The sequence below is a fragment of the Akebia trifoliata genome, chromosome 1 (genome assembly GCF_017979445.1).
Source record: "Akebia trifoliata isolate Shusen 1 chromosome 1, ASM1797944v1, whole genome shotgun sequence".
NCBI classification, from domain to species: domain Eukaryota; kingdom Viridiplantae; phylum Streptophyta; class Magnoliopsida; order Ranunculales; family Lardizabalaceae; genus Akebia; species Akebia trifoliata.
Window position 1 is genome coordinate 13617952 of NC_141375.1, and position 18671 is coordinate 13636622.

Sequence of the window (18671 nt, forward strand, 5' to 3'; positions counted from 1 at the left end):
TCTTTACAATTTTGAACTATTAGTGGATCGATTCGCACATTTTGTTCATAAATTGATTGGTTAACTTGTTAATATCAAGATGGTGGACCGACTTATTGTTGATATTTATCCCGTCGATTTTTCGATTTTTGAGGTTATTGGGTCAACTCATCAATGTTGATATTAATCAACTCATTTTTTTTCTGTGTACATGAAAAATTAAATCGATTTTTCCAATAAAAATCAACAAGTTGACTCGCTGATTTTTTGTGTGCATTGAAAATTCTAAATCGAAATATTCTATGAAATTGGGCATTTGAGCCAACTCGTTGGTTTTAATACACATGGCATTTCAAAAATCGAGTTTTTTTTATAAAAATTCTGAGTCAACTCATTGATTTTAATGTACGTGACGATTTCCAAAAACAAATCAAGATCCTTTTGATTAACAAATTACGAGTCGACTCGCTGATTTTGGGGACATTAAAAATTTGAATCGATTTTATTTTTAAATTAGGCACGTGGGTTAACTCATTGATTTTAATGTACATGGCGATTTCCAAAAAAAAATCAAGATCCTTTTGATTAACAAATTGCGAGTCGACTCACGGATTTTAGGGACACTGGAAGTTTGAATTGATTTTTTTTATAAGTTGGGCATGTAGGTTAACTCACCGATTTAATACACGTGGCGATTTCAAAAATCGAATTTCTTTGATTAAAAAAAATATGTGAGTCGACTCACTGATTTTAATGCACGTGGTGATTCAAAAAATCGAATTTCTTTGATAAAATGTCGTCAATGATCCAATTCACTAATGTTGTATATGTGGCATTGAAAATGGATTCCATATTATTCAAAATGTGACCGAATTGATCCATTAATTTTGGCGCCACGTAAACCTTATTAAATCGTGGGATTCATTTATGCAAAATTCAAGAATTTATGTAATTATCTTAACCATAGGATTTTTTTAGTAAATCCAATGCGATTTGATGATAATTGGACCCTAGTTGCCCTTTAGTCTTTGAATGTTGACCGTAGGATATTTTTGGATCATAGTAAAGATTGATCATCTTGATTAGGCAGGTTCGGTGCCTAACATCTTCCGAAACCCGTAACCTGACCCCTTACCCATCTTTTTAATCTGTGGACCGACTCATATCCATTTGGAGTTAATTTTGGTTCCTAGACCTAAACTAGGTGGCGACACCTTATTCTTTAAAAATCTTTGAGATATGTAGATCAAGACCCCTATCCGCTATTTAGCGGACGGCCGGGGGTCGAGGCAATTTCACTATGAAATTCATTTTTATCTATAACATTGAAAAAATACAAAACTTAAATCAAAATAGGGTCCAAGCGGTATACAGGACCCAACTGACGAAAATAATCCGGTGAAATATCCTACCAACGTATAATTTGTTATAAAATACAATTAAATATATCAATATGCAAATTCTTGCGTGAATTTGAAACAACGAAAAAGAATTCTATATTTTAGAAATATATAATAAATTTTCAATAAAATCCTCCAATTTTCATAAATCTACAGTTACCGATAGAGATTGAGAGTCATTTCAATCTCTGTGAGAAAGGATCGAAACATGTGCACGAAAATCGAGATGATCAACGTGAAAATTAAGGTGGATCGAACTTCGAGGTGGTTGCTTTTTGAATTTGGCCCGTGGTTTCGAAGATCTCGATGCCGTCGTCCTTTCTCCCTTCTATGGCAGATGACAGTTTAACCCTAAAATAGATGAAATCCGAGGTGGAAGTTACGAAACCTCCAAATATATGAATGATTTTTTATGATATGAGACGAAAGAGAAGATGAAACGAAGAGATCTTGGGTGGGTTTTGTAGATATCAAGGCTATGGACCTTTTTTCCTTTTGAGTCGGTTGTCGAAGGCGAAGCGTTTACGACGAATCTAAGTTTGAAGTTTGAAAAAAAAACAAAATTTTTATTGCAATTATGTTGGCTGCTTTTTAGGTTGTTTAAAACGAAGATGAATAGTAAACAAAAATTTTAATTTTTTTGGGACAATTTCGATATTTTGCTTATTGTTTCGTTTGACGTTAACATGACCATCTGGGCTCCAAAGGTAATGAGTGAATACTCTATTTTGTATAATTTTTTATTCCGGATCTAATGATGTGATCAATTTTTACAAATTCTGTGTCTAGCAAAAATTTACATTTTTGGCCTGATGGGACCTTAAAATTGATGTCGTTTTCGTTTTTGACAATAATTCAACTTCCTGATCTCCAAAAAGTACAAGTAAGTAGTCTATTTTCTATAATTTTTTGCTATGAACCCAATGATATGATCGAATCTTAACAATTTTTATTCTAACAAAAAGTTATTATTTTAGCATGGTCCGACTCAATAATCGATGATTTTATAATTTTTCTGTTCGGACTTTCATTTGAGCGTATTTATAGGCTAAAGTATGTTTTTTGATCATTTTGAATCCAGTAGTGAGGTCAAATTTTATTAAAAATGATCAGAATAAAATTCTACAGTTTTACCCTAAGTCTCACTTTTAGGATTTTCTCAAAATTTCACTATTTATTTTTTATCGAGATACGAATAAAAAACTCGGGATTTTACACCATATCTATTCATTTGCTCCAAAATTCTTATCAATCGGTAAAAACCTAACCTCTTTAAGGGCTCCAATTAGCCACTTCCTCTCGTTGTTGACAAAAGTCAGTTACGATTAGCTTCTATCTCTACCTCTCCTCTCCACCAATCTCCATGCCAAGTTGTTTTTTAACCAGCACAAGTGAACCTCAAAGACTTTCTGATCTACCTATACTAACATCAGTCACCACTGAGTTGGATTGGGTTGAAATCGCCTCGACCCCCGGCCATCTCGCTAAATAGCGGATACGGGGGTCCGATCTACGTATCCCGGGAATTTTTAAAAGAAAAGGGAGTCACCACCTAGTTTAATTCTAGGAACCAAAATTAACTCTAAATGGATATGGGTTAGTCCGCGGATCAAAGAGATGGGTAAGGGGTCAGGTTACGGGTTTCGGAAGGTGTTAGGCACCGAACCCGACTGATCAAGATGATCAGTCTCTACTACGATCCAAAAATATCCTACGGTCAACATTCAAAGACTAAAAATCAAACTATATTCCAATCATCATCAAATTGCATTGAATATACTAAACAAATCCTACAGTTAAAATAATTACATGGATTCTCGAATTTCGCATAATAGAATCCCACGATTGATGAGGTTTATGTGGCACCAAAATTTAGTAAATCGATTCGGTCATATTTGGAGAAAAGTGAAATCAATTAATACCTTGTACACAAAATTAATGAATTGGCTCATTGATGATATTTATTAAAGAAATTTGATTTCTGAATTGTCACGTACACTAAATTAGTGAGTCAATTCATACATTATTAATCAAAGAAATCCGATTTTTTGAATGGCCACGTGTATTAAAATCAGTGAGTCAACCCACACATTTTCAACCAAAGAAATTCGATTTTTGGATTGCCACGTACATCCTAAAATTAGCAAGTTAACTCACCAATTATTAATCAAAGAAATACGATTTTTGGGTATATTAACATTAGCGAGTCAACTCACATGCCCAATTTCATAGAAAATCGAATCAAATTTCCAATGTCCCCAAAATTAGTGAGTCGACTCACAATTTGTTAATCAAAATAATCTTTGATTATTTTCAAAATCGCCACATGTATTAAATCGGTAAATTAACCCGTATGCACAATTTATAAAAAAATCGAACCAAATTTCCAATGTACCAAAAATCAGCGAGTCGACTCGCAATTTGTTAATCAAAATAATCTTTGATTATTTTTTAAAATCGCCACATGTATTAAATCGGTGATTTAACCCACGTGCCTAATTTAAAAATAAAATCGATTCAAATTTTCAATTTCCCTAAAATCAGTGAGTCGACTCGCAATTTTTATTATGAAAATCTTTTTTTTTTTTTAATCTTTCGGGTACACCATTAATTTTTATTGAATAAATCATCATTAATGAGTTAACCCAATAACGTAATAAATCGACCTGATAAATATCAACACCCAATGAGCCGATCCACCAACTTAATATTAGCGAATTAACCAATCAATTTATCGACAAAAATGAGCGAATCAATCCACCAATATTTTGAAATCGTAAAGATTGCCACGGCGCCACGCATACCCCAAAAATCGGTGTATCTATTCGGATGTATTAAAAATGCGATCGAAAGTGAAATAAATAAATAAATAAATAAAAATAGAAATAAAAATAAACAAACAAAGGCAAAAATAATTCTCCTAATCTATCAACATACAAAATAAAACATAAAAAATATTCCTCTAACCTATCTCCATGCAAAAATAAAATGAAACATATAAAAGAGTGTAAAAAAATCTAAACTTGTCGATAAAAACTCAATACCGCATAAAGTAAAAAAAAAAAAAATTTAATTCTATTGATAAACAAACATAAGGAATACACAAGAGAATTTCTAATCCTACCAATGTACATGAGCAAGTAAGAAAATAGGATTTCATAAAATTGTTTTCTTAATCTTATTGACATGCGGCGATAAACAACACACATAAACAATGCATCTCGTTCAAAATATCACGTGGTATCGAAAAAAGAAGGAAAAGAAAAAAAGTAAAAAAAAAAAAAAAAATCATCTCATAACCATGTCTATGATAATCATAACACCAAAATTAACGAGAAACTTCAATGTGAACGGGGCAATTTTTACATAAAAGGAGAAGATAAAATAAAAATAAATAAAGAAGGGCTTACCGAAGAATAGCGGATTGTTTCCTTCAGGTATAACTCGAAGATCGGTGAGTACTCGATTGACGTTTGTTGTGAGCAGCGAGGTTGATCCGAGAGGTATTATAATGGGTAGAAAAGAGAAAAAAGAAAAAAGAAAAAAAAATGGTTGGCTTATTGTTTCATGTATGAGGCCAAGAGGTGGTGGTTGCTTGAGAGAAGTAGATGGAGGTTGGGAGATGGAGAAAGGTCTGAGAGGGTGTGGGGCAGCAAGGAGGGTTTAAAACTTGAGAGAGATAGAGAGGAAGGTTGAGAGAGGAGGCTTGACAGATGACGTTGCAGCAATGGCTGCTATAGAGTGGAGGTGAAGAAAATGGAGAAGGGACTGGCAGATGAAAGGGAAGAAGAGACCTATTAGAGGAGAACGTGGGTGAGAGAGGGCTGTGCTGGGATACGAAGTAGATAAAGATGCAAGGGCTGAGATGTAAGAGATGAAGTGTAGAGAATGGTTGTGGGCGTTAATGGAGTTATTGCTGTTTTTTTTTCTTTAATGGCTGCCTCTAAGAAAACATATTCCCCCTTTTGTTCTCTTTCCCCTATTTTATAATGGTTTCTCTATGAAACATGGGTGTGTGTGTGTGTGTGTGAGAGAGAGAGAGAGTGGGGAAGAAAGTGGCTGTTGTGTGGGTGGTTATACAACAAAAAAAAACGTGAGAGAATGTTGCTGGTTTTTGTTGTGAAGAAGAAAAAAGGTGGAGCACGTGGGTTGATGGGAGAGATCAAGGGAGAGAGTGAAGAGGAGGGGAAGAACGTGGCTACTGTGTGGGTGGTTCAAAATATGGGTTGTTGGAGAAGATAGAGAAGGAGGAGTTGGAGAAGAAGACCATGGGAGCACGTGGGGAAAAAGAAGAAACGTAGTTTCTTCTTCTTTTTTTTTATTTAAATTTTTCTTTTTGTTTTATTTTTTAAAAGAATGAGAGAGGGGGATCCTACGCTACTCGTACTACGGTAACTCTCCGCCAATGAGTCGTGATTGGTCGATTTAATTTTCCTTTCGATTGGTTGAAATTTTTTATTTTTTTTTTAGTCGATGCTTTGATTTGAAATTTAATTTGATGTTTTAAATTACATTTAAATTTGTATTTGATTTTAAATTTTGAATTTTGAATTTTGATTAAAATTTAATTTGAATTTTGATATTAAATTTTGTTGTTGGTGTGTTTTAATTTGAAATTTAAATTGATTTTAATTTTTAATTGGTCGGTTGACTGGATTTCGATTTAAATGTGATCGAATGGATTTTAATTTGTTAATTACATTTTTGGTTCATTGATTTGGTTGATTGATTTAAAATTTTAATTCAATTTTGCATTTTAATTGGTTGAGTGATTTTTAACTTGATTTTCAATTTGATTTTGATTTTGATTTTGTATTTTAATCGGTTTTTGAAAATGTAATTTTTATTTTGTATTGAAATTTAATTTGATTTTAGGATTTTAAATTAATTTTAAATTTTGGATTTTAGTTTAATTTTCAATTTGAATTTTATTTTAGTTTAATTTTTTTTATTTGAATTTTATTTTCCTAGGGATCAAGGTCTCTATATTAGAGTTAGATGTTAAGGGGCGTTTTGATCATTTTTACGATTTTTCTTGAATTTCTCTGTTTTCATGGATTTGGGTCCCGTTAGACTCGAAATCACATTCTGAGTGCAATGGAGGTACTTTCGAGACTTTTCGGACATCCAAAATTTATGAGGGGTATTTTCATCATTTTGATGATTTTTTACAAATTTTTACCAATTTCTCTGTTTTCATCGATTTGGGTCCCGTTAGACTCGAAATCACGTTCTGAGTGCAATGGGGGTACTTTTGAGACTTTTCAGACATTAAAAATTTATGAAGGGTATTTTCGTCATTTTTGTGATTTTTACAGATTTTTAAGAATTTCAACGTGAGATTTCTTTCAGTCCCTGTGTGTTTATTTCTAAATCTCAAATCCATATTTTCCTAGCGTAGCGAGGTCTCTAAGTTATCGAACTGTGTAGCGAACCTATGCGTACGCGTTTGCTAAGTCAGGTATTAGATGTAACGATCTGAAAGCGCCCTCGATCTGCGGGGTGCGCGGATCCGTTTTTGACCCTTGAGGTTTGGGAGTCGCCACTTAGTTATTACGGTCTAGGAACCAAACTGACTCTAAAATGGATAAAAAAACTAATCTACTATAGAAAAACTGAATCCGGAGATCACATTACGGGGTTGGAAGGTGTTAGGCACCAATCCCGCCCGGCCAATGTCGGTCTCTACTTATCCCAAATAAGACTACATTGCTAATGACAAAACCTAGATAAAAATATAATAGAAATGTTACCTTCGATACGCAAAGGTTCTATTCTCTCAAATCTTGTGAAACTGCTCATTGTACCGTACTCCTTGCTTCGTTCTGTCTCCTGATCTGATTTCTGATCTTCGAGGCAAGGTATCTCCTTCTTAGATCTAAATTCTTCGAATTTGTTATGGATTTTGGGGTGTTTTTGAAAGGCTTTTAGGTATTTTTTAGGTTAAAATCAAAGCATGTGTGTTAGGTAAGGAGTTGGGGCTTCAAAATTAGGGTTTTTGGGAGGTTGTGGAGGCTTCTTCACCTACTTTTTCTAGGGTTTTTTCTCTGGTACGAAAATAGGGTGTGGAGGCTCCTATTTATAAAGTTTTTTAGAAGCATTAGGATTTGATTAGGGTTTCTTTTAGAGTTTTAATTAGGGTTTTGACTTTGGTCTTATGAGATGGACTTAGTCTTTAGGGTTTTAATTTAAGATTTTGACTTTAGTCTTATGAGATTGACTTGATTAGTTTAGATTAGGGTTTTGATTTAGGATTTTGACTTTAGTCTTATGAGATTGACTTGATTAGTTTAGATTAAGGTTTTGATTTAGGATTTTGACTTTAGTCTTATGAGATTGAATTTAATACTTTGATTTTAGTCTTTCTTGGTAGGCTTTTAATATCTTGAGTTTAGTCTTACTTGATTGACTTTAAGATTGACTTTAGTCTTACTTGATTGACTTTAATGTTTCACTTTACATTATTTAATGATTTATTTATTAATTTTGAAAATTTTAATTATTAAAGTTGTAAAATTACCGTTTTACCCTCGGAGAGGATTTTTTACGTTTTAAATCGTTTTTCAATGTTTCAGGATGTTTTGAAATCAGTTTTTCGTAAGAAATTCAATGGGGATGTTGGTTTTTATCATTTATGAATTTTTTTTTGTGAAATGGTCGTGAATTTTATGAGGGGTATTTTCGTAATTTTGTCGAATTTTGTGAAAATTGGCGAAATGATTTTTTTGGTTTCGATTTGTTGTTTTATGTGTTTGAATGAGTTTTTCTAATTGTAACGTAGGCTCTATGATTGTTTTGATGTTAGGGGTATTTTGGTAATTTGGTCATTTTTAATGATTTTTATCGTGAAGTTTCTTTTTGATCTGCAAGATGATGATTTCTATGTTTCTGGGGTCATATTTTCCTAGCGTTGCGTGGTTTCTAAAGTTTTGTCAGTTCGAGATACCTCATCCGGATTTTTGAAACATATCTGGTAACAAAATAAAGCATTGGAATAGACATCCATCATTAGGAACCGTTGCGATCGGGTTGACGAGTTGATTAATCAGGCGGATGCAAAAATGGGGTTTCTACATGATCCTAAGCGTACGTAAATTTTTAGGTCAAGTTGTGACGAGTAGGGGGGATGAAAAGAAACTAGAAACAGAAGGAATCAAGCAGTACTCACCAGTCTTCGAGTTCTTTTATATTCATCATTAGGAATCCACCAAAATCGGGTGACGAATTGTTGAATTAGGCAGATGCAATAATGGGGTGTCTACAGATGCCCCTCTTTGGCAGAGGGTGGAAGCAAACTAGATGTCCAATCTATTGTGGTAGATAGTGCGACATCCGAATGCCAAAGCTAGTGACAGTCCATTTTGCAGCCTAATTCGGCAATTTTTCAAAGTGTCTAGATCCTTGAGAATAACCTCTCATTGGAAAAAATGTCAGATCCTTGAATTTTGAAAAAAATTCTCCTTGACTAATGCAAATGCAATGTGGGTGCACGTGTGTGCCATTGTGTAGTGATTTTTTTGAAAATGCGCATCTCCATTCTGCACATTCATGCTGAGAGGATAGCAAACTGCGTAAGGTCAACATAAAATCCGTGCAACATGTTTTTGTAAAAAATCAGATAAAACTGAGTAAAATCTAAGAATAAACTGAGCAGGTCTGAGTAAAATCTAAGTAGATCTGAGTAAAATCCGAGATGACCTTCGACGGTATCTGAGTAAAATCCAAGAAAGAATCTCGGCAGGTTTGAACAAAATCTGAGTAAGTCTAAATAAATTCTGAGATGACCCTCGGCGGTATCTGAGCAAATCCGAGACGAATATCGGCGGGTCTGAGCAAAATCTGAGTAGGTCTGACTAAATTCCGAGATGACCCTCGGCGGCATCTGAGCAAAATCTGAGAAAACCCTCGGCGGTGTCTGAGCAAAATCCGAGAAAGAATCTCTGCAGGTCTGAGCAAAATCTGAGTTGGTCTGAGTAAAATCCGAGATGACCCTCGGCGGTATCTGAGCAAAATCCGAGAAAGAATCTCGACAGGTCTGAGCAAAATCTGAGTAGGTCTGAGTAAAATCCGAGATAGCCCTCGGCGGCGTCTAAGCAAAATCTGAGTTGGTCAGAGTAAAATCCGAGATGACCCTCGGCGGTATCTGAGCAAATCCGAGAAAACCCTCGGCGGTATCTGAGCAAAATCTGAGAAAGAATCACGGCAGGTCTGAGCAAAATCTGAGTAGGTCTGAGTAAAATCTGAGAAAACCCTCAGCGGTGTCTGAGCAATCTGAGAAAAAATCTCGGCAGGTCTGAGCAAAATCTGAGAAAACCCTCAACGGTGTCTGAGCAAAATCCGAGAATGAATCTTGACGGGTCTGAGCAAGATCTAAGCAGATCTGAGTAAAATACTAGAGTAAAAATCTCACTCTACAGGAATCATTTTTTATTTATTTTTAGATAGTCAGGTCAACATTTGAACCTCAGGGGTTTTCAAAAAATGCTATCAAAAGGGTAAACTTTAATTTCAGATTTTCCTTATCCTTTGGGGCTGGAATTGATAAGGCTTAAAAAAAATGCCCCTAGTTTGATAAGACATTACACTGGGGATAATTGAACATATTTTGAAATGAATTGCCCCTACTGTAAGGGGAAAATAAATACGCTTCCAAACAAAAGGAGAGGTGCCCCTAAATATGAAAATTAGAAGTCTTAGATTACCACAAGTGCAATAAGGATTCACTTTTATTTTTGATTTTATTGAAGATTATGAGTCCAGCTCATCTGTTGGGAACAAATATTCACTTTTGAGATTCATCTTGGAGATCACGTTCTTTCTCCTTTGGTTCACTTAGAAAAGTAAACTTTTCCAGATCAGTCGTAGACGAGATACATGTGGCTTCTAAGTCTTTGCCTGTCTTAAACTGGGTTTGAAGCTTGGTCATTTCAAATTTCTGATGCTCTGACTCAGCTCGTCTTTTCAGATTCTCGATTCGATAGAGATTTTCTTTTGATTGCTCTATCTTTTGCCTAGATTGCCTGTTCAGATTTTCAATCTAGCAAGCATGTTCTAACTTTTTCCTAGACCGCCTTTTCAGGTTTTCGATCTAGCGAGCTTACAATTTTCTTTTTCTTTGCTCTGATTGTTGCCAAGGTCGTCCTTCCGGATTTTCAACCTTGCGAGCTTGCCTTAATTTTTTCCTAAGCCGCCCTTTCGGATTTTCAACCTAGCAGGCTATCTTTTTTTTTTGGAGTTCTGGAGTTACTATCTGATCACGCTTGCTATTTTCCTCGACTTTTTCATGCGGTTCTTAGGAGGACTTCCGTAGGTGGGCTTAGGAATATGCTAAGAAAGAAAGGAGATTTGAGGCTCGAGAACCTGAATGCCCCTTTTGTGGCATTTCTTTAAAATAGTTTTCTTTTCCTTCCCCATTTTGACAATTTTTCTTTACGGGAGAACATATTTTTTTATTTTTTGAACTGGTCGGGCCTGAAGTAACTTCTCAGGTTGCCTACGTACCCCAAAATTTTGGGATCAGACCAAAACGTAGTTCGAACATTTCCTTCCCCTAGGTTAGGTGAACGGGTTGAGAAAGAAGAAATTTTTTTTTTAAATGGCTGCTAGGGGCTTAGAAAGGAGATATTTAATTGGGTGATAGGAAAATTGGTTCGACCGAAGATGGCCTCCTCAAATGTAATACCGCTTGATCTGGTCAAGGTTTGTCGATTCTGGTAATTCGATGCCATCGTGATCTTGGAGTTTGACAGCTTTCCCAGGCAGTACCTCTTTGACAATGAAAGGACCTCCCCAATTGGGCTTGAATTTGCCTCTAGGATCGAAGATGGGTGCTTGATTTTCTTTAAGTACAAGGTCTCCAGCATATAAGTCGCGAACTTTAACTCTTTTATCAAATGCCCGAGCGACTCTTCTCTGATAGGCTTGCACGTGGTACAATGCTTTAAGTCGTTTTTCATCGATTAAGTTCAACTCTTCGTACCGGTGACGAACCCAGTCTGCTTCGGATAACTGACTTTCCATTAGAATTCTGAGGGACGGGATTTCCATTTCAACTGGCAAGACAGCTTCCATTCCGTACACTAGTGAATAAGGGGTGGCTCCGGTGGAAGATCGTATCGAGGTACGGTATGCCCAGAGCGCAAATGGTAATTTTTCAGACCAATCCCTATGAGATTGACACATCTTCCTAATGATTGTCTTGAGATTCTTATTGGCTGCTTCAACTGCTCCGTTAGTCTGGGGACGGTAGGGTGATGATTTGTGGTGTCGGATCTTGAACTTTGAACACAGGGAAATAAATTTAGCTTTGAAATGTGACCCGTTACCAGAGATCAGTTCAGAAGGTATCTCATATCGACTGATAATATGTGTTTGGACGAACTTGGCAACTTTGGATGTAGTGAGAACAACATATGAAGTAGCTTCCACCCATTTTGTAAAATAATCAATAGCCACGAGAATGTACTCATGTCCATTCGATGTTTTAGGTGTGATTTTGCCAATTATGTCGATACCCCAGACAGAAAATGGCCATAGAGAAGTCAAATCAACTAACTGAGATGGAGGTACATGTATGAGGTTAGCATGTACTTGACATTTATGGCAGGTCTTGACCAGGTGATGACAGTATGTTTCCATTGTTGGCCAATAATACCCCTGTCTCATGATTCGTTTGGCTAACATTTTCCCACTCATATGCGGTCCACAATCTCCGGAATGTAACTCTTCCATTAACCGTTCAGCTTGATTTTCATCAACACATGACAAATGGATTCCATCATAAGACCTCCTATATAAGTTTCCTGCGCACAGGATGAACTGGGATGCGAATCTCTGTAGGGTTTGTCGTTCTTTCCTTGACGCTTCAATTGGAAACTCTTGTCTTTCCAATACTTTCTGGATGTCAGTGTACCATGGCTTTCCGTCAGGGAGTCGAGCAACGATGTCGACCTGATAGTAATATGCAGGTTTATCTTTGATTTCGATTGTGATAGGCCTTAGTTCCATGCCTGAAGGCAAATGGATCATCGAAGAAAGAGTAGCCAGAGCGTTAGCGAATCTGGTATCTTCCCTTCAAAGATGTTGGAACAAGATGGCTTTGAACTTCCTTACGTAATTTAGCAGGTACTCGTGATAGGGCTTCAGTTTCACATATTTAGTTTTCCATTCTTCCAACGAGTGATGTATAACCAAGGCTGAATCTCCAAATACTTCAATTTCTGTGATACCCAGATTCAAAGCAGCCTCGAGCCCGGTAATGCATGCTTCGTATTCAGCTATATTATTAGTATTGGAGAAAGCGAACTTAATAGCAATCAGAATGTGACATCCTTCAGGAAAGAACAAGACTGCCCCTATTCCGTACCCGTTCTGATTCGCTGCTCCATCAAAGTATAACCACCATACTCTATCTCGTGATTCTTCTTCACGGTTCAGGATATTTTCATCTGGGAATTGATCATAGGTCTTGTTCCTTCTGCCACTAAGTGATCAGCCAAGTATTCTGTTATTGCTCTTCCCTTGACAGACTTCTGCGTAACATGCGTAATATCGAATTCTGATAAAAACAACAACCAACGTGCAGTTCTACCTGTCAATGCCGGCTTCTCGAAGAGATATTTTAAAGGGTCCATCCGAGATAACAGAATAATTGAATGAGAGAGCATGTAGTGCCGAAGCCTTTGAGTAGCCCATACTAGTGCTAGGCAAGTCGTTTTGAGAGCTGAAAACTTTCGTTCTTATTCTAACATCTTCTTGCTGATATAGTAGATGGCCCTCTCTTTGTGATTGTCTTTGTCGTACTGTGCCAACATGCATCCCATATCTTCTTCCGTGACTGACAAATAAAGGAGGAGAGGTTACCCGGAGTAGGTGGAACTAAAATGGGTGGATTTGAGAGATACTCCTTAACTTGGTCGAAAGTTTTTTGGCATTGCTCATTCCATATTGTCGGCTCATTCTTCTTGAGAAGCTTGGATATAGGATCACACACATTGGTGAGCTGAGCGATAAATCTGCTGACATACTGAATTCTGCCTAAGAACCCCCGAATCTGTTTTTCAGTCTTAGGAGGTGCCATTTCTTGTATAACTTTGATTTTTTCAAGGTCTACTTCGATTCCCCTTTGACTGACTACGAATCCAAGTAATTTTTCAGAAGTCACTCCGAATACACATTTTTGAGGGTTAAGGCGTAACTGGTATTTTTGGATCCTTGTAAGAAACTTCTCTATTGCAGCGACGTGTCCCGATCGTTCTTTGGATTTCACTATCATGTCATCCACATAGACCTCGACCTCTTTGTGTATCATATCATGCAATAAGGTCGTAGCTGCTCTCTGATAGGTAGTCCCAGCGTTCTTCAAATCGAAAGGCATAACTTTGTAACAAAATGTTCCCCATTGCATGATGAATGATATCTTTTGCATGTTGTGAGGGTCCATCTTTATCTGGTTGTACCCCGAAAACCCATCCATAAATGAAAGCATGGCTTGCCCTGCTGTATTATCGACCAATACATCTATGTGAGGCAACGAAAAACTATCTTTTGGACTGGCCTTATTTAAATCTCTGAACTCCACGCACATTCTCACTTTTCCATCTTTTTTTAGAACAGGGACTACATTAGCAATCCATTCTGGGTACTCTACCACTTTCAAGAATCCAGCATTGATCTGCTTAGTGACCTCTTCCTTAATCTTCAAAGTCCATTTTGGCTTCATACGTCGGAGTTTCTGCTTTACTGGCCGAGTATCTGGATGCAATGGAATCCGATGTTGAACAATATTCGTACTTACTCCTGGTATGTCCTTATACGACCACTCAAATACTTCCTTGAACTTTCTGAGCAAATCCACTATCCCTTCGCGTTCCTCGAGAGATAAGGTGACTCCAATTTGAATCTCTTGAGGAATATCTTTAGTCTCGAGATTGACTAGTTCTGTTTCTTCCATTACAGGTTGAGCCCGACGTTCATCTTCTTCTTCAAGTAGTTTAATTAATTCGATAGGAGTTTCTTCATCAGAAGATTCATCCATCAAAGTCAGATTATCAGTTAAATTATTATTGCACTCGGGGTAATCAAAAACTTCTTTTATTTCATTAAAGATAGATGGGGTGACAGGACTTACTACGGACTCGACAGACTCATCATGACCAGACCCGACATACAACAAAGGACTCATTACATGGTAATTAGAAAGGGACCCGACTGTGGATTTGATTACAGACTGTGGGTTTTGAGCACCACTTTTGACTGACAAAACTAACACGTTTCCTTCTTCGAGAAACATCTGAGCAATATTGAGTGAATCCACAGTTGTCTGCCAATCATCTGCTCCTTCGAATTCTTCAGATGCTCTATCTTCTTTCTTGTCAGGCCAACCTATCCCAAAGAAAATCTCAAATCCTGGTTGGCGAGTACCTGTGACATGGTCGATAAAGGATTCTGGAAAATCACAATAAGGAAAATCTTCCCTTACTTTCACAAAGCACCCATTTAGGGTTTTATGATAAGGCTTCATGTTGATTAGGTCAATGACATGCCCTTGCCTCCTCGTATTCGTCTTATCTTTCCTTATTTTCCAATATCGAGCCCAGTCTTCTTTAGTAGGTTCGTACCCCAATCCGGATGTCCCAACTACTTCTTGAATGGCTGGTACAGCTTGATCCCCTGTTGTCTACGACCCAAACCCATGCCTGGGAAGAATCTCATGCTTTTGAACATGCTGGCTACGCAACAATTGAACGTATTATCGATAGGTACCAGCTCTTTCGTAGAATCGTCCCACTGAACAGCATGAATATTTTTAAATTTAAACCCGCTGAGTTGTATTTCTTTTTGTTCGAGTTGAATTTCAGACAACGATTTATCTTTGATTTCTATATCGTTCACAATCTCCATAATTTCGGTATCCCCATGAAGTGTGATCACCAAACCGTCCTTGATGAATTTAATCTTCTGATGTAAAGTAGAAGGTACAACCTTGATCTGATGCAGCTACGGTCTCCCTAGTAATAAGTTGAAGGACAACTGAATATCCAAGACTTGGAATTCCACAGGGAAGTCTGCTATACCCGTGGATATTCGTAGCTGCAAAGTCCCTAGTACATCCCTTTTCGTATTATCATAAGCTCTAACGCCTTGGCTAGTTGGTTTGAAGTCGTCTGTCTTGAACCCGAGGCAAGTCGCGGTCTTCAGAGGACAGACATTTAATGCACTTCCATTATCTACCAAGACTAGAGGGACTCTCATTCCGTTGCAATCAATTGTGATATGCAGTGGTTTTGTGTGCCTCGGTCCTTTTTTCGAAAAATCTGAATCTGAGAAGGACAAACTATTTTCAGCATAGGTTGCCCCTACTATACTGGCTAATTGATCCGGAGATGTGTCGAGGGAAACTTGGGCTGCACTTAATGCTTTGAGAATAGCTACCCTGTGAGCTGTGGAGGCCATGAGCAAACCCCAAACTGAAATGTTGGCACCTGTCTTCTTTAACTGTTTGATCACAATATCATCCTCTTCAATGATTTCTTGGATGGGGTCCACTTTTTCCTTCCTTGCCAAGACCGTTGGATTATCAACACTGAGTTTTGGTGGCTTAAAGACTCTTCCTCCTCGTGTCATGTGCTTAACTTCATCACAAGAAAGTGGAAATGACTCGTCTTCTTCGGCCAATAGGTAAGGATCTTCATCTGTTACAGAGAATTGACTTTTCTAGATCATTTGTGCCAAGAGGTAGCTAGTATATGATGGGCTATCATAGTGAGGTGGGGATAGACAATATGATTCATCTTCAGTTAGATCAAATGGCTCATGGCTTGTGGCATAGACCTCATTATTGAAAGTTATTCTAACAAGAGGATAACTGGGTGGTTTGGCATAAATTGGGTGGATGAGAGAAGCTGGGTCAAATGATAGTTGGGTGTTGGAGACCATATTCAATGTTGGCGGAGGTTGATATGTAGGTAGTGGATTGGTAGTGACATTTGGATGTGTTGGGGTAGGAATGATGACTTTTTTTTATCATCAATGAGATTTTGGATGGCATGACGGAGAGAGATGCAACGGTCAGTATGATGACCAGGACTTTGATGGAATTCATAAAAGACGCTAGGGTTATGGGAAACTGGTAAGGGGTTTCGCAAAGGTCGAGGCTGGAGAGGGGTGAGGAGCCTTTTTATTAATAGTTTTTGGAAGGCCGCAATGAGGGTCATCCCTAGATTTGTGAACTGTCGAGGGGGGGCTCTACCCAAATTTGCCTGATTATTGGTTCGAGCTGGAGGTTGAACTGGGGTAGTGGAAGTGTTAGCTATATAGGCATGGTTGATGTTGGGTTTGGAATTAGTGAAGTGTTTTTTGGCTTTATTGTCAGTTAAAATAATTACATGGATTCTCGAATTTCGCATAATAGAATCCCACGATTGATGAGGTTTATGTGGCACCAAAATTTAGTAAATCGATTCGGTCATATTTGGAGAAAAGTGAAATCAATTAATACCTTGTACACAAAATTAATGAATTGGCTCATTGATGATATTTATTAAAGAAATTTGATTTCTGAATTGTCACGTACACTAAATTAGTGAGTCAATTCATACATTATTAATCAAAGAAATCCAATTTTTTGAATGGTCACGTGTATTAAAATCAGTGAGTCAACCCACACATTTTCAACCAAAGAAATTCGATTTTTGGATTGCCACGTACATCCTAAAATTAGCAAGTTAACTCACCAATTATTAATCAAAGAAATACGATTTTTGGTATATTAACATTAGTGAGTCAATTCACATGCCCAATTTCATAGAAAATCGAATCAAATTTCCAATGTCCCCAAAATTAGTGAGTCGACTCACAATTTGTTAATCAAAATAATCTTTGATTATTTTCAAAATTGCCACATGTATTAAATCGGTGAATTAACCCGTATGCACAATTTATAAAAAATCGAACCAAATTTTCAATGTACCAAAAATCAGCGAGTCAACTCGTAATTTGTTAATCAAAATAATCTTTTGATTATTTTTTAAAATCGCCACATGTATTAAATCGGTGATTTAACCCATGTGCCTAATTTAAAAATAAAATCGATTCAAAATTTTAATTTCTCTAAAATCGGTGAGTCGACTCACAATTTTTATTATGAAAATCTATTTTTGTTTATTTTTATCTTTCGGGTACACCATTAATTTTTATTGAATAAATCATCATTAATGAGTTAACCCAATAACGTAATAAATCGACCCGATAAATATCAACACCCAATGAGTCGATCCACCAACTTAATATTAGCGAATTGACCAATCAATTTATCGACAAATATGAGCGAATCAATCCACCAATATTTTGAAATCGTAAAGATTGCCATGGCACCACGCATACCCCAAAAATCGGTGTATCTATTCGGATGTATTAAAAATGCGATCGAGAGTGAAATAAATAAATAAAAATAAACAAACAAAGGCAAAAATAATTCTCCTAATTTATCAACATACAAAATAAAACATAAAAATATTCCTCTAACCTATCTCCATGCAAAAATAAAATGAAACATATAAAAGAGTGTAAAAAAATCTAATCTTTTCGATAAAAACTCAAAACTGCATAAAGTAAAAAAAAAAAATTTAATTCTATTGATAAACAAACATAAGGAATACACAAGAGAATTTCTAATCCTACCAATGTACATGAGCAAGTAAGAAAATAGGATTTCATAAAATTGTTTTTTTAATCTTATTGACATGCGGCGATAAACAACACACATAAACAATGCATCTCGTTCAAAATATCACGTGGTATCGAAAAAAGAAAGAAAAGAAAAAAAAGTAAAAAAAAAAAAAATCATCTCATAACCATGTCTATGATAATCATAACACCAAAATTAACGAGAAACTTCAATGTGAACAGGGAAATTTTTACATAAAAGGAGAAGATAAAATAAAAATAAATAAAGAAGGGCTTACCGAAGAATAGCGGATTGTTTCCTTCAGGTATAACTAGAAGATCGGTGAGTACTCGATTGACGTTTGTTGTGAGCAGTGAGGTTGATCCGAGAGGTATTATAATGGGTAGAAAAGAGAAAAAAGAAAAAAAAATGGTTGGCTTATTGTTTCATGTATGAGGCCAAGAGGTGATGGTGGCTTGAGAGAAGTAGATGGAGGTTGGGAGATGGAGAAAGGTCTGAGAGGGTGTGGGGCAGCAAGGAGGGTTTAAATCGTGAGAAAGATAAAGAGGAAGGTTGAGAGAGGAGGCTTGACAAATGACGTTGCAGCAATGGCTGCTATGGAGTGA